General features: G+C 41.1%; 1 protein-coding gene across 3 annotated transcripts in view; it reads right to left on the minus strand.

The window, feature by feature from the left end:
• Nucleotides 1-16,992, minus strand: part of GLIS3 (GLIS family zinc finger 3) — a 446,998-nt gene that overhangs the window by 202,373 nt on the left and 227,633 nt on the right. The window lies entirely within an intron of this gene.

The following is a 16,992-nucleotide window of genomic DNA, read 5'->3' on the forward strand; positions in this document are numbered from 1 at the left end:
CTCTTATTAATTTATTCATCCATAAAAAAATAGTAATCGAACATTGACTAGGCAGACACCATGTACTGCAGAGAACCTTGAAACCAGACAGCTCTAGACCCAATTCCCCGATTCCTGAATCCATTACATGTAGTAATATGAGCCTCCCTACATTTCTTAAATTTTCTGGGCCTCAGTTTCTTCATCTGCAAGATGGGGATAACACACATCATTTCACAGGATTGCTGTGAAGACCAAATGAGATGATACGTTATGTAGCATACTACTTGACTCTATAGGAAATACTCAATAAAAAAATCCATTTTCTCCCTTCCTTCTCCCTTTATTGGGACTAAAGATTGTCCCATTTTCTCAAATCACACAGCCTTTATATTAAAATCAAGAACATATAGGGCACTGAGGAAGAAGCAAAGTTTTCTCCTTCACTTTATTTTTCAGTAAAATGTTTACTGAAGAATTGTAACATATATAAAGAAGAATATAAATAATAAGGTTACAGTTCCCTGAATTTTCACAAAATGACATAGCCATGGAACCCAAACCAGGAAAGAATATAACCAGCTCTCCAGGGGCCCCCTCATGACCAATTCCAGCCACTTCTTCCCCAACGATAACCTCTTTCCTGAATCCCAACACCATAAACTACTTTTGCCTGCTTTTGAATCAAGTAACATTTTAATAATGTTGACACAAATAAATGGCAAATGGAAATGCAGGATATTTTACATGGATTTCCAGTTAATGAGCTAAGTCAAAGGGATAGTAAGTTATAAAAATAAATAAATAGTGACAGTAATGAAGGTAAAAATGGTAATACGTTGCTAAGAATGTGTTGGGCTCTCTTCTCTCTTTATTTTTTATCCAAGTCTGTAGAACAAAAAGGAGTAAATCTTACACTTTCAGGTGGTAAGACTCATTTTATCTGCTTTCCAGTGTGGTACTAGATTGAGAAGACATATTACTATAAGACAATGAAGAAGGAGGAAGTGTATTTTGTAGAAAGAAGAAAGATTATTTAATTCTGAAAGTAACTGCAATCACCCAAACTTAAAATACAAATCAGTAACTTCCCCCAAAAGACATCAAATCTTAAACTTCACTCAGTATCTTTTGTTTGTTTGTTGGGGTTTATTTTGGAGGAAGATTAGCCTTGAGCTAACATCTGCCACTAATCCTCCTATTTTTTGCTGAGGAAGACTGGCCCTGAGCTAACATCCATGCCCATCTTTCTCTACTTTATATGTGGGATGCCTACCACAGCATGGCTTGACAAGTGGTGCAGAGGTCCACACCCGGCATCTGAACCAGTGAACCCTAGGCCGTTGAAGCAGAACATGAGAATTTAACTGCTGGGTCACTGGGCTGGCCCCTTCACTCAACATCTTAAAAACCATCTTTGAAACACTTGAGATCCTTGAAAAATAAATTTTAAAAATTCTCTAGTCAACCATTAACACTAATTGCCCCTCAGGATTAAAAATGACTAACAGATCTTTTCTTCCCACTCGATCAAAATGAGTGCTTCCTATCATTCTTGATAACACGATAATAAGAGTTCATATAACTCACACACACCAAGAGGTTAACAGCATGTACATGAAGCTAGGATGAGGCTGAGTCATCTATTTCATTCAAATATTCCACTACAAAATGGATCTCAGTTGGTGACATCATAGCATCATGTATTGATCATAGCATCATGTATTGACTTATCAAGAGATGCTCATAAAGATGTTCAACATCATCTATCATTAGGGAAATGAAAACCAAAACTACACTGAGATACCACTTCAAAACACAGCAGGATGGCTGGAACAAAAATGGAAAATAGTAAGTGTTGGCAAGGATGTGGAGAAATTGGAACATTTGTGCATTGCTAGTAGGAATGTAAAATGGTGCAGCTGCTGTGGAAAACAGTTCCTCAAAAAGTTAAACATAGACTTACTATATGACCCAGCAATTCCACTCCTGGGTATACAGTCAAAAAACTGAAAAAAGGTACTCAAACAAATATTTGTACACATATGTTCATAGCAGCACTGCTCACAATAGCCAAAAGGTGGTAAAAACCCAAATGTCCATCAATGAATGAATGGATAAACAAAATGTGGTATATATGTACAAAGGAATACTATTCAGCCATAAAAAGGCATGGAGTACTGATACATGCTAAATGTGGATGAACCTCAAAAACATGTTAAGTGAAAGAAGCCAGACACAAAAGATCGCATATTGTATGATTCCATTTATATGAAATGTCCAGAATAGGCAAATGTACTGCATGCCACCGAACAGTCAATTTTATGTTATGTGAGTTTTACTTCAGTTTTTTAAATGTCAAAAAAAAAGAGGGAATAAAAGAAAGAAAAAAGGAAAAAAAGAAAAGAAACCGCTCATAGGTGCCAAAGAAACAAACCTAGAGATATAAAAGTGATGAGAAAATGAGCAAGCAATTCAATTGAGAGATCGGTTAGGAATTGCTCCAATGGTTCCAGTCCCTTTCTCTTTGGCAATACAAAAAAGGTTTGAAACGGTTCTTTTGAAACCCTCATTTTGCATGTCAATATATCGGTGGCAAGAAGCCTAGACTCTGCCTAGCCTAGCTGAGAATTAGACAGCTAGGAGGTCAAGTTCAGCAAAATCCAGAGCCGGGTAGGTCCTCTCAACCTTGGCAGGAAGGGTGGGTTGTCCAGGAAGCCAGACAGAGGCAGCAAGAGCACTGAGGAGCGAGGGATACCCAGGGAGATCCCCATCCTAAGTGCCAGATCCTGAGTACCTTCAGCTCTGCTAAGAACACCTGCGTGCTGGGCATGAGGGCCCTATAACACAGATGTTCACTGCATAAAGAAGGAGGTTTCAGAAGTGCAGACGAGCACCTACAGCAGAGCACGAGATGCTGGGTTCAGCCAAAGACCCTTCACTCCTCTCAGTATCAGCCCTAAAATCTGCATCTTAGCTGGGAACTTGGGTTCTCACTGGTCTAATCACCAAGAACCAACTTTTACTGAAATCTACCAAAATTATAAAAGTAAAAGTATATCATCTTACTTTCTTCCTCAGAGAATTAATTTCTTAAATTTTATACTAACCTTTATAATTTTTTTTAAAATATCATTTTTAAAAGAACTATGGGCTGTTAAATATATCTAAAAATGGCAGAATAGCAAACAAACTGAAGGTGTAGAACTGTATACAATATAGCAGCCTAATAAATTTGAATATTTCTAATGTGTATCAAGGAAAATAAATATACGCAAAATATCAAATGATGAAGGGAAAAAGATCTCACTCTGTTGGGGTCATAAGGCATCTTCCAGTTATACCCACCCTAGCATTTGTAGGACAAGGGCCAGAGTACAAATGGAGGCCCATTTATCATATGCCCTGAGGTGTCTGCTCACCCCACCCAATTCAAGACAGGCAACTTCTGTCCACAACATGCCCCCAGTCCCTACTGATGATGGCATTCTCCTTTTAAGTTCCTCAAAGAACCTGAGGCTGGAGTCCAGGTTGAATGTAGAATTCTTGAACTTCTCAGGGTTCTACACCAAAACGGAGCAGTGCCAGGAGAGCCACCCACACCCTAACTTGCCCCCTTCTTTCCATCTCAGTTCCACTTTATACTATTAGAGGCCTCAAAAAGCTGTCCCTTAGTCACACCTCAGACCTGGGCTGCACCCAATTCAAGTGAACAGACCTGAGGAGGAGGCCAGAGAAAACCCTAGAAGGTGGCGCTAGGTCATTTGGGAAGGGAGTTCTAGGACCCCAACTACCCACAGCAAGGTCCAGAAGGACGAGGCACAGGCTATGGTAGGGACATGCCCTTGGACCTGTGGATTCCTTGTCCTGTGGGGATGGGAGAAGGTGAAGAAAGGCCAGAGTGGGGCCCTTCAGAGCTGTGCTCCTCAAAGTGTGCTCCATCAACAGGAGTGTGGACACCACCTGGGAGCCTGCTAGACATGGAGAAACCCAGGCCCCACTCTGGACCTACTCAACGAAGTCTCTAGGAGATTCCCATGGACATTCAAGTTCAAGTATGGGTACTAGCACAGGGGCTCCTTTTGTCCAAATTGAAGGGTGATGCTGTGTCTGGCAACTGTCAATTCCTTGAATATACTACTCAACCAACTTCAAAAATGAACTCCAGCTATTTCAGAGGAAATAACATTTCATTCACGTGCATGACAACACAAGACTTTTTTAATTCCCCAACAACTCAGGCAAAGGATCCAAGAAAACTGGGATGACATGGATCCTATCTACATTTCTAGGTTCAGACTGAGCCACGGAGTTTTTAAAAATTGTAACAGATCCCCAGAAACTTTATTAATTCTGTCAGAGCATAATATCATCAGAAAATAAGTTAGAGACTGAGAAAAATCTGGCTCTATAATTAAGAGTAGGATTCCACAATCTAATTATTATATTTTCAATTAAAGTTGAGCTTTCGGTATGTTTTTCCACTGTTTCTTGAATTAGCAGAGACCTGTGATCATGTTCAGAGCAGGGATATGTTAATTAGGGAGAGAATTTCCCAATAAGAAGCTCAGCCCACAACATCTCATAATTAGGGATGTATAACAATTAGGGACGTTATAACTGACCCTTTAGAGACCCTTCCCTGGTGTTGGCTGCCCTCAGGGATTCACAGAAGGCCACATCACAATTTCTACCACAATTTCTAATTCTTGTCACTTTTGCTGCTGCTTTTGCAGACTGTCACGTTTACAAATCTTCAAGAAACAGTTTGGCATCTGTCACCACGCGCATGTGCACCCTTTCCCCCTGGAGACTTTTGGTGGTGAACACAATGCACTCTACACGGAAGTCGAAATATATTGATGTACACCTGAAATTTATATGATGTAATAAACCAATGTGACCTCAGTCATAAATAAATAAATAAATAAAAAGAAATAGTTTGGGGAGCCAAGTGACCCTGGAATCGCTGGTGCTCCCTTTTTCAATAGCATCTGCCTTTCTGCCCTTGAGGCACTTGAACTTCAACCGGAGCACTGAAATCCTTGGTTGGGGAGGCTACCAGTGCAGTTCTTCACACCCCAGGGTGCAGAACCTTCACCGGACACTGAGCATCTGAATATGTTTTGAGAAATACATGTTTCTGATAGAATTGCAAATGAGACAATAAAGCAGAAATATAAAGAGAAGGAGCAAGACTAGCCTGAAAGGACGAGGAGTAGAAATAATCCCAACAAGATTGCTTACCACAGCTGCACAGTGTGCTAAGCACTTTCCAAACATGCATGTTCTCCTTTAAGCTTTACCACCATCATTTATGGTACATGTTATCCCCATTCCACAGATGGAAAAATGAAGGCTTCGACTGCTTATGGAAGGACACAGAACTAGTGAGCCATGTTTCAAAATGAGGTCTGGTCAGCTAAAGTCAAAGTTCTTGACCAGTGTATTATACTGTAGCAAAACCAGAAAAGACTCCAGAAGATCCAGTCAGACCCCTGCATGCAGGATAACCTCAGCATCTCCCAAATTGACCTCTCAACTTTCTCCTTGTCCACTTCCTATTTGTCTCCTAGTCAAACCTCCACATCTGGCCAAATCTTTTTAACTTTGACTCCCAAAGATTCTCCATTTTCTAGCGTTCATTTCCACTGCCTCTGGTTTAGCTGGGGCCTGGTCACTTCTCTTCCCTGTTATTTCAACAGAGCCCTAACTGATCTTCCTCCATGTAGCCCCTCATTTCTGTGACACAGCCTTCACCCAGGCGCCAGAATGAGCTTCTCCAAGCAAGGCCAGGACATGGCCCTTCCTCAAAAATCCTCCATCTTCCTAAAAGGCACAGTCTCATACTGACCTCCCTTCCTGTCTTGCCTTCCACATCAGTCTTCTCGTACTTGATGCAAATGGTTGTCTCCCTATTACAGCCCAAACACAAGCCCATAACCCTGACCATGGCTCATTCTATTCCCTAGGGCTGGAATGCCATCTCTTCATTTTTCTCCAAACAAAATCAAATCCTTCCTTCAAGGCTCAATCAGGTGGAATATCCTGTCACCTTCCCAGATCCCTCTATCAGAATGACTCATAGGCACTCCCATACTGACTTGCTCTTGAGCTGCACTTATTTCATTCCGTAGGTTTTAATTTGCCCGACTTGCCTGCTAGACTAAAAGATGCAAGGTCATCTTTATAAACCACAGGGCCTATAATGTTTTTCACAGGGAATTACCATCTGAAAGGAATCTCAAGTGAGAATTTTCCTTTAGAGTTAAAAGGTTTTTCCTCCTCCTCATCAATAAGAATTCTGGAATTGACTGCATATCACGTTTTGTTTTTGTTTCTGTTTGTTTTTTCTGGCTAAGAAGCTAGAAGTCCAATCTCTCTTTATCCTTAGGCCTTGCCTCTCCTAATTTCTGTCTTCTTTGATCTTTAGTTTCTACTTTCTACTTGTATTTTACTATTTTATGTTTCCTTTAATTTACCTCAACTTCAGTGGAACAAGATGGAATATAAATAAATAGATGTATAAATAAAGATTAGGCTTTTGAGAAATGATTGACAACTTGAAAGTAGGATTCCTAACGGAAAGACGCGGAGAACTCAGCCCAAATTCGCTACACTGTCTGTCAACAGCCAAGAGGGGAGGATACAGGACTGTAGCAAGAAAGCAGTTTGCTCCCTGAGACTCAAAGGGTGCTACCGAGGAAAATGGTGGAGTATCACTCTGAAGACCTGCAGCCTTAAGCATTGAGGCCCAGATATTAAACAGGTACCCAGGAAACAGAGCACTACCTGAGAATTTTTTACTTAACTTTGACTTCCCAAATCCATGCCCATCATAATAAGTGATTGCTAGTTGTTCATGGGGCAGGGGTTGGAGGAAAAACTATGGGTGATATACTAGGAAGGACTGCAGAAAAGCTGGTATTTGAAGGACCCCTCCTAGATGCAAAAATCTCTCTCCACTCTTTACATTTGAGTGTAACTCCTGATCTCAAGGAGAAATAAAAACCAGCAGCAGGGGCTGGAAATAAAAGAGGCAGACTGCAGTGGATTCTTATTGGTAGCAGTTACTACTTCACTGCAGCTAAGGTCAAAAGAAAGCCAGAGCTGAAGCCAGAGGGCATCCAGGTTCTAACCTTTTGTCCCCATAATTTCCTAGCCAGCTGACTTTGGGAAAATCATCCACCTGTCCGAACCTCAGTTTTCTCCATCCTAAAATGGGAATAGCTGTACCTTCCGTTGAGTTAAATGACATGTGAATGCTTTAAAAACTCTTCATGGACAAGACTGTAATTTTCATTTCAACAAAGATTTATTGAGAAGAGCAACACTGCACAGGAAGACAGATTACAGACTCTAGAAGCACATGGCCTAGGATTTAAATTCCAGTTCTGTCACTTCCTAGTTTTGTGACCTTGGGCAAGTTACTAACCTCTCCAAGCCTGTTTTCTCATTTGTAAAATGGGATAAGAGTGCCTACCTGATAGGGTTATCACAAGGATTAGAGGAGTTAATTTTTTGTCTAAAGAAGTACCCGGCATATAATAAATGTTACACATGTGTTTCACAAATATATCAATTTTGTGAATATCCTATAGGCCAAGTACTATGCCAAGTGCTGCTGGGGACGGACACAAACACACACACACACACACGCACACACACACAGAATAATAGTGAATCCTGGCAGAACTATCATAGGCCCAGGCATTATCTTAACCTACGACTCAAGCAAGAGGAGATACACAACCTTCTCAGGAGCAGAAAAACAGATGACATCCTTGACAAGGGACTCATGGCTAGAATTCTTCTAAATTTCAAATTTCAGATTTTCATCCTGCCTTGTGGTCACTTGATTAATTTCCAACATCTCTCTAAGAGCTGCTGTGATCCATGTGTGCTCGTGAAATGTTCAAGTAGTTTTAAAAAAACAACAACATTTATTTAATGAACTTTTATTATGACAGCTGTGGAGAAATTTCACTTTGGTGTTCAGGAGTATTTTATACACACCTTTCAGCTGCCAACATTCAGGGAAGACACGAAATCCAGGAAGGGCAACATACCACTTCTTCAGATGAAACTTTTACAAGATCTCCGTCCACCTTTGTTAGCTCTGAAGATTTTTGTTTTTGTTTGTGTGTTTAAGTGGAACATTAATGAAGGAGAAGGGCATCTTTTCTTGCTTCCTGTTCACCTGGCATGGGGGAGGTAACCTGGTAAAACTTCAAGGAGGCCCAAGTAAATTTTGTCACTCTTGGATAATTCATTTTGTAATTAATCAAGGGTTTTATTTGAAGATGATTAGCAGCCGGGTATATTCCAGTTCTGACATTCTAAAAATATTATCCCATGATTGACTACTTCTTTTGAAGTGCAGCAGAAAAGTTGTCCAACTCGTTACCAAGCTCCAAAATCCTCTCTGTTGACACAGAGGGAAACCTCTAATTACATGAGTCACTGTAGTTTTACAACTGAATAAACTGTTAACTAAATTGGAAAAATTGTCATCAAGATGATAAAGGCCATTCTGGAACTCAATGCCAAAGCACTCCCGACTTGTACCTTTCAGAGAACGACCGCTTGTAAAGAGACTGACGTCTGGGAGATTAAAGTGAAATCCAATACACTTTCCCAGGTCTCAATAGGCCGCTTTATCCTGATTAAAAGGAAAAGAATTTCCTGGGCACGTCCCTTTAATGTTTTTATCCTAGGAATTCATTTGGTAAATCACTGTGCTGGCATGTTATAAAGATGACCAGTCCTTTGGCTTATGACATAGTTTGGCCATATCTATTCAACTCTCTAGTATTCTTTTGTTCATTCTTTTTCTTCATAGTTTACATTTGTATAGCTTCCTTACTCTTGATTTCTTAAAGGCATGGACCCACTCTTTATATGCATTAAACACTATGCACAAGTATTCCTGTCTGGAGAAACATCAGGAAGGTGACACACTGGGCTCCCTCATAACTGTGATCACCTGCTTTTCTCCCCCACCAATCTCCAAGGCAGCCTAATATACACAACTGAGGAATTGCCTGGTAACCCCAAGTCTTCTCTCACTGTGAGTCATTGGGTAAAGCTGCAGAGCCTGCTGCAACAGTAGGAACCATCAATCTCTTGCAAACGCAGGGAAAAAAGAAAACCAATGGAACAAACTTGGGTACCAGACCTTACTCTTATCCTGGCTTTTTGGGAGCTTTTAAGAAGGAACATCTTAAAGGACCCTTTCCATACGTAGGGTGCTTCCATACTCTCTCCACCTGCTTAATATAGAATTTAGTAGGCCACCTGGTTTTCCTTTGGAGAGAGTCCAGCATACTCATGCAGTAAGGCATTTTTGCACATATTAAAATTGGTCGTGAGGACTAAATTTCAAGGGCTTAATTGAAAAAACAATTTTTTTCCTAGCTGGGTAATGCAGTATTATTTAGCCACTGAAGGGAAAAACAGAGAAGCCCCCAGACATTCTCTATGAGTGTCCACACACCTGTCTTTTCCTCCTCCAAACAATATATTACCCTGAGTTGCTGACTGTGGAAAGCAGGCCACGCTTCACTGAAGCAGTCCTGCTCCCACAGGTCTCTAGCCTACAGAATATAAAACTTTGCAGAATCACAGGATAGCAGCACTGGAGAGGGGCTTACAGACTGCCTGGTTTCCCTCTTTCAATTTTCCAGACAGAAAGATGAAGACAGGATAAGTGAAGTGACTTGTCCAAGGTCACACCACTAGTTAGCGGCAGAGCCTGGACTAGAGCCCAATTCTGGCTTCCCAGTCCAGTGCTCATTCCCACTATATTTGCTAAAACATATTTATTTTTTTCCAAAATCTGTTCAAACAGCTTCTGGTAGGGTCACAGAAATGTCTGTGAGAAGTTGACTCTGCAAAGCCAAAGGGCAAATACCAAACACATGGCCAGTCTATCTCACACTGGGAAGATGTGTCAAGAGGCAAGACAAGGGCAGGCAGCCCTACTTCAAAGGATTCCGAGCAGTTGGTAATTGAGATCTTTTGTTTAATGAAATGCCATCCTTGGGTCACCCTGGAGAAAAGCCTCCTGCATAGCCCTAGTACTTAACTGACCAAATATTTACCCATTAACACCTTCTTTATTTCTGGACAGATAGTCATTTTAATGGAAGATATAAATAAGGACATGTTAGTCATAGCCTTGGTCTTCAAAGAGTTGGAAACTTCTAAAGCAAGACAATCATGTTTTAAATAACATTAAATTACAGAGCCTTGCATCTCACAGGTTAAAAAAAAAACAACCTGCTACATTGAATATATCACCTCCTAATTCCAAAGATATTCTGTCAAAAATTAATTCATTGCTTGAAAATAGTTGTTAGATTTCTAAGTTAGCCCTTAAAGTCTCTTTCAATAACAAAATATTACAGTATGCTACATTTACAAGGAAAACAGAAGATCCCCCCTGATGGTATGTCACTAAATAAGGGCAATCTGAAAACAATAAAACTAAGTGAGTGGTCTTTTTGTAAAATCTTTAATGCTAGCAAATGAAGAAAAACAGATTCAATGAATAAAGATATGGAAGGCATATAAAATTTCTGAATGAAAATTCTGAGCATTTCCAAGGACTATAAGGTTGATAACAGAGTGCCTTCAATAGAATTAAGTGGCTGTGATTTATGAAACATGGAAAGGAGAAAACACTATGAGAAAATGAAAGGAGGTGAGGGAATAGGGAATGTTTGGTAGATGCTCTATGTCTGTCATTGGGTGGTGCTGTTGACTTGGGACAGCTGGGCTACAGCTCCATCAGCAGTGGTCCTTAAGGGTGGTTCTTGGTCCAGCAGCCTCAGCACCACTAGCGAACTTTTTAGAAATGCAAAACATCAAGCCCCACCCCAGACCTAACAAATTTGAAAGATTTTTTCTCAACACCTAGCTCACCAGGTGATTCTGAAATGCTAAAGTTTGAGATTACTGGTAGTCAGTTATATGGAACGAAAAACAGCAAGAAGCTGTTCATTACACAAGATATTTGCAAGTCACGGAGTTTGGCCATGTCTTACCAGTGACTGTACTTTAAAGCACTGGTTCTCAAATTTGGCTGCACACTGGGATCCCTGGGAAGCTTAAAAAAATCCTGAAGGAATGGTTCCACCCCCAGAGATTGTGATTTAATTGACGTTGGGGTGTGGCCAGGACATCAGGATTTTTAAAAGCTCCCCAGATAATTCTAACATGTAACATTTGGAAACCAATGTTCAAAAGAGCTTCAATCATATTTTGCACTTGATTTAAAAATTTTACTCTAGATCTTCTTCTCATGGGGCCATGATTAAGCTTGTGCTTCATAACATAGGTATCATTGGGAAACCCAGACCAGTTGAAGTCTGCTTCTCATAGGCCAGTAGTTCTCAACTGGGGGCAATTTTGTCCCCCAGGGGATGTTTGGCGATGTCTGGAGACACCTCTGGTTGTCCAAACAAGGGGGAGGAAATTTGCTACTGAAATCTAGTGAGGAGAGGCCAGAAAGAGGCCGAACATCCTACAGTACAGGACAGGCCTCCCCAAACAAAGAATTATCTGGCCCAAAATGTCATTAGTGCCACTTTTGAGAAACCCTGCTATAGACAAATCAACTATTCCTCTCAATCCATTGTAGCTCTCGCATCTTAGATTGGGGTGGAAGAAAGGATGGTCTGCTCCATAGGCACAGCCATTCTGACTCCCTTCAGCCTTACTAGAGCCCCCTTTCTTGTGCAAGTCTCTGTGTGAGGTTATTGATGCCTGCTCAATTGTTAACAGAATGGTGCTTCGTTTTCCATTCCAACATGGCCCTTTTTGCATATGCTCTGTTGGTCAGCATCCCCAGAGGGAAGAAAAGATGAGTAGGAGGATTTGGATACCAAAATTTGACCTGACACTCTATAGCAATTTCCATAACCAGCTCCAACTCTTCATTTGCAACTATCCAAGTTTTAAAAATTATCAAGCCCAAGGATAGGCAGAATAGAGAAGTGGAATGGAAACAAGGTCAAACATAGACTAAAGCTACGCTATCTGCGTTCAGACAGATGCGGAGAGCCACCACTGGCTAACCTGTGAGTACATGAGGCATGCCTGGGGCAGAGAACAAACTCTGCTAAAGAGCCCGACACTTACTCATCTATTTTTATTTTGCCTAAAAAAATGTGTAGAGCATAAAACCTCTCACCATCTACTGTCTGTTTTACCCCAAATCTTCAACATCCACCGTTTCAAAGATTTCCACACTGATTCAGAGCAATTTATGTCAGCCCAGGTGTTTAAAGTTCCAGGGTGAAACATTTGGTTAATTAACATCATGCTGTAAACACTCAAAATCACTTCAGCTGCCACTAGAACGGAACAAAACTCCCAAAAACAAAAACTGTGGGTAAATACAAACAAATGGCAGTATTCTGTGAAAAACAATATATGATTTTAGTGACAATAAAAGCAGCAAGAGCTTTCTTGAATTAATACCACGTTCCCGAAAAACGCTTTTCTAAACGAAATTATATTGAGTTTGAGTAAAGACTTGAAAGTACACATATTTATAATGAGAATGCAGCTATGTGCCAGGATGCCAAATCATTAGCACTTTCTTGAAAAGAAAAAAGGTGCAGTGAAAAAGCAGTGTAGACCCCGAGAGTGGCAATTTTGGAAATATCAAAAGAAATGGCCATTCTTCTATTGAAAACCAAAAATGTGCTTTTTCTCCCCCAGTTTTGGAGGCGACAATGCTCTCAGTCGCGCTTCTCTTTGCACTTGCAGCCCTCCAGCCCCCTTCTCTCCCCACAGCCCCATTCAAGGTCCCAGTTCAAGTCCTGCATTTTAATTCTTCTGACCACCCATTTGTGCCTTTTCTTCCAATTACTTTCAGTAAAACTTCACTTCTTTGGAAAGGGGCCTGAGGTGGTTCTGTCAGAACGAAATTTTTTTAAAGTATAAACTGTAGAGTGCTGAGAAAGAAATGCAGTTTTCTTAGTTTTGAGGCAGGAGTCAGGGTGAGGTTTTCAATATATTTTCTTCTTTTTCCAAGTACTAAGGAGGGCGGCAGGGAGGGTGGGGAGCAGTTCTGGCTTGAGCCTTGGCTGGACTCTCAGGTGGTATTCAGGTGTGGCTGGTCTGAGGCAAATGAGGGGCTGACAGCTCCACCAGGGTCAGTCTGTAGGAAGGGCTGTGGAGGGGCTATCACATGTGACTAAGGAAAGAGACAGTCAGGCCCACACGTTTGGTTCCAAACAATGCCTCAGTTATTGGAGGGCTGGGAAGGCATGATTCTGGGTACAGTGTTCTGTCCCTTACTCAGACTGCTCCCAGGAAAACCTTTCACTCAAGTCCTCACAGCCAGGGTTTTGTGAATGAAGTTGAAGAAATAAATGAAAAGACCTATCTACCCACCGCATTTGAGCTACTGGTAATTAACACAGACCCACTTTAGGAGAATGTAACTGAGTAATACAAAAGGGAGAAGAGAACCTCATTTAAGACAAGAACAAGACATCCAATTCATCTGTGGTTCCAGAAACACAATACAAATTTGATGGGTTGGGGGCTGACAAAGACACCCTCCTTGACCAAACTTTACACAGGCTCCTCTAGGCACTCTTTTCACCTAGGCCTCATGTTGGGCCCTATCTTCAGCTTGTCTAATCCAGTTGTAGCAAGAATCCTGCTAAGTCATTTTAGCAAGAACCTGCCCACCTTTGATGTCCTCTCTTAGTAAATTTCCATCCACTGACCCTTCATCCTGCTCCTTGGCTATGAATTCCCATATATCCTTGTACGTGGAATTGAGCCTAGTTCTATACTGGCATCTCTTTTCCTTTATTGTAATAGTTACAGAATAAAATCTACCTTCTCCTACAACTAGTGTCTGGCTCTGATACTCTTTGACAGGGCTCCCAGGTATAGCAGCTGCAGGGGCAGCAGAATCTAGCACCTCGAGCACCGGCCAGCACCTGCAGCCAGCTGGTGTCACCAACACTGGAAGGCAGCATGTTAGGCACTGCCAAGAACACAGGTAAGGGCCAAGAGGAAAAGTGGACAAACATCACCAATGGGGGCCAGCATAGAAGAGGAAACTGGCAGACACATTTCAGTACAAAGAGAAGCTGAGAGACCTCCTTGGGATTGCCCCCAGAAAGGTGGTGAGGGAGAGATCTACTCAAGAGGAGAATGGAGTTCCTACAATAGAATAAAGTCTTTAAAAACAGTGTGTAGCTCCTAACCCTACCTGCAAAATCTCCCATTCTCCATCCCCTGGTGCCAAGTTCTATAAAATAGGCATAAAGTATTTATGCATATGATTATAGGGATCTGCCCAAAGACTATGATAGACATTAAATAATCTTTGTCCCCTTGCCTTAGGAAAATAGCAAATAGTATCTCTCTGGGCTTTTATGGTCCCTCTCTGCTCTTTTATCTTCTATTCCTGCCACCATATGCCTGGTCCTATTCCCGTTTTTCAGTTAAGATCCTTCAGAGAAAAAATCCAATTGGCCCATCTCATCCTAGTATGGGAAGAGCTTTTTGCTGGACAGCCCATGGACTGGCTGTCTTTGGGTCAGGTGCACATCTGTCATCCAGCCAGCCATGTCTGAGCCAGGGTCAGGTGGAGGAGAACAGGGCGGGCCAGATGGTGAGTAGTTATCCTCAGAAAGAGACTATGGGCATGACTGACACAGTGACTGCTCACAATACTGCCAAAGAGTTAGAGACATTAGCAAGTTTTCTCATACCTGTTTGAAAAGAAAAGAAAAAACCTGAAGAATATTCAGATTATTTAATTTCTCAAAAGACTTTGAGCAGATCCGTTCCTAAATTACTCCAGACACCATCTTCAAGGTCCCCCTGGACAAGAGAATGGATAAGAAATAGACCACACCTTGCCATGGGTGAGGCAAAGCTTTGACCAGGCCAAAAAGATAGGTAAACGTAAATTCTGAGGTAAAGAGTAGGTAAATTGTTTGATAGCACAAGAGTAAGAGACAAGGCAAAGACAGGAGTTAAATAAAACAAACGAACAAAACCTGAGGTTGGCTCTAGGGGCAGGAAAGAAAAAGAAAGGAATTAAGCTGTTCTTGGAATAGGGCTAGGATGGCAAGTCATGGAACTGCTACTGCTGCTACAGCGACCAGACAGCCCAGTCCCTAGAGTTACTACAGACTTTCAATTCCAAGTCCTGGCCATTTCTTGATTCCATTTTGTGTTTCCAAGGAGCCATTTTTGCCACTATTACCACCTACATCCTTTTAAGAAGCCCTATTACTTGAAGAAGCGCGCTTGCAAATGCAAGAACCCAAGGCACACAACTGGGCCTTGTGCATTTGACATAACTAAAAATCTGCATGTGAAGATGAAGTCTTCAGGATGTTTTTTGCTATAAAAATGACTTTTTTTCTTCTGTACATACGAGGTAACAACTTGGAAAAAAAGAAGTTATGGTCTCAGGAGCCAAGACCTGGAAAACATCAGACAGAAGGCCTAAGGTGAAATTAAACACAGCCTCAGAATCACAGCCTAGATATTATGCATCCTTGCAACAGAGATCACTAGTGCTCCAGTCCTGTCAGAAATCTTTGAGTAATCATGGAAAATGGAAGATACGCCAAAAACTGGGGGACTGGCAAATGTCATTCATGCTTTCAAATTGAAGAAGAAGTTAGATTTAAAAAATTATATAGAGGTCACCTTGGGAAAAATCAGAAATGGTTTATTAAAGAGATTGTTCATGAGAAGGCAGAAAAAGAAACTGAAATCACCAGGAGGCAGCAAAATTTTACTCAGAATTGGCCATATCTACCTAAGCTAGTTTTCACTTTGATTATGATGAAATACAAACTTCACCAATGCATTTTACAAGGTCTCTTATGATATTCTTATAAATTATGGGGGTGGTGTAAAACTTGTCATAAACCATTCTCAAAGCTGATGTCCACCTCCAGAGAGGTTTCTAGCAGCTTACCACAGAATTCTACCCTTGGCCTTTCCAGCTCAACATTTTCATGCGAACTTGAATGACGACAGTAATAGCAAGGGTATCCCCTTCAAATCTCTAGGGGTCACAGTGCTGAGAAAGATAGCAAATACTTCAAATGGTGCAGTATGGAGCCAGAGAGGTACAGTAGGCGTGAGAGGTGGGTTAGGTCTAGCGGGATGTAAAGTTTTCTACTTGGGTCCAAATAAGCAACTACATAAGTAGAGGCAGGGAGAGATCTGGCTTAAGCAACAGCATAGGGAAATACTATGTTTTCATCAACACAAAGCTATACGTGATTCAGAGATGGAACAAGGTCATCAATAAAGATAATAAGGTAAGTTGCATTTAATGTGCATATGGTTTCTGTGATTAGAGAGGTAATAAACCCTTTCTACTCTGGACCATACCTGGAATATCCCCTTCAGTTCTCATGATGAATTTTTTGAGGAATATACCTTCAGTGGAATATATTCTAAGGATGGTTATCAGGATAGTGCAGGAACTCAAATTGTATCATATGAGGAATGGCTGAATGAACTGGGTATGTCCACTTGGCAAGTGTGGGTTGGGGGACATGGCAATTTTTCTTAAAATAAATGAAAGGTTATCATGTGGAAGAGAGGCAATACTTTGTCTAGGTATCTCCAAGGGACAAAATTAGGGATGGAGCTATACAGGATATTTTAGCTCACTGTGAAAATAGAACAGGCTGCCTTGGCAGGTGTTCAAAGGCCCAATAACCACTAATGGGAAAGTTATAGAGGAGTGTCAACTTTAAAACGGTAGTTAAGATTGGGTAATCCTTTGAGGTCCTTTTAAATCTTAAGGGTCTATGCTTTTTTTAAAATGTTACCCTTTGTCTTATACTTAAGTGCCAATCATGTCATTTCACTAAAACCTGCTACTGCAACAAATTACAAGCAAACTTAATTCACACCCTTAGACCTACCATTTAAAGATCTCTACCAGCTGGCTTCATTTGCCTTTCATTTTAGTTTATAGTACAAATATTTATTGAGTACCTA

Source organism: Equus przewalskii, chromosome 22, assembly GCF_037783145.1.
Source record: "Equus przewalskii isolate Varuska chromosome 22, EquPr2, whole genome shotgun sequence".
Lineage (NCBI taxonomy): Eukaryota > Metazoa > Chordata > Mammalia > Perissodactyla > Equidae > Equus > Equus przewalskii.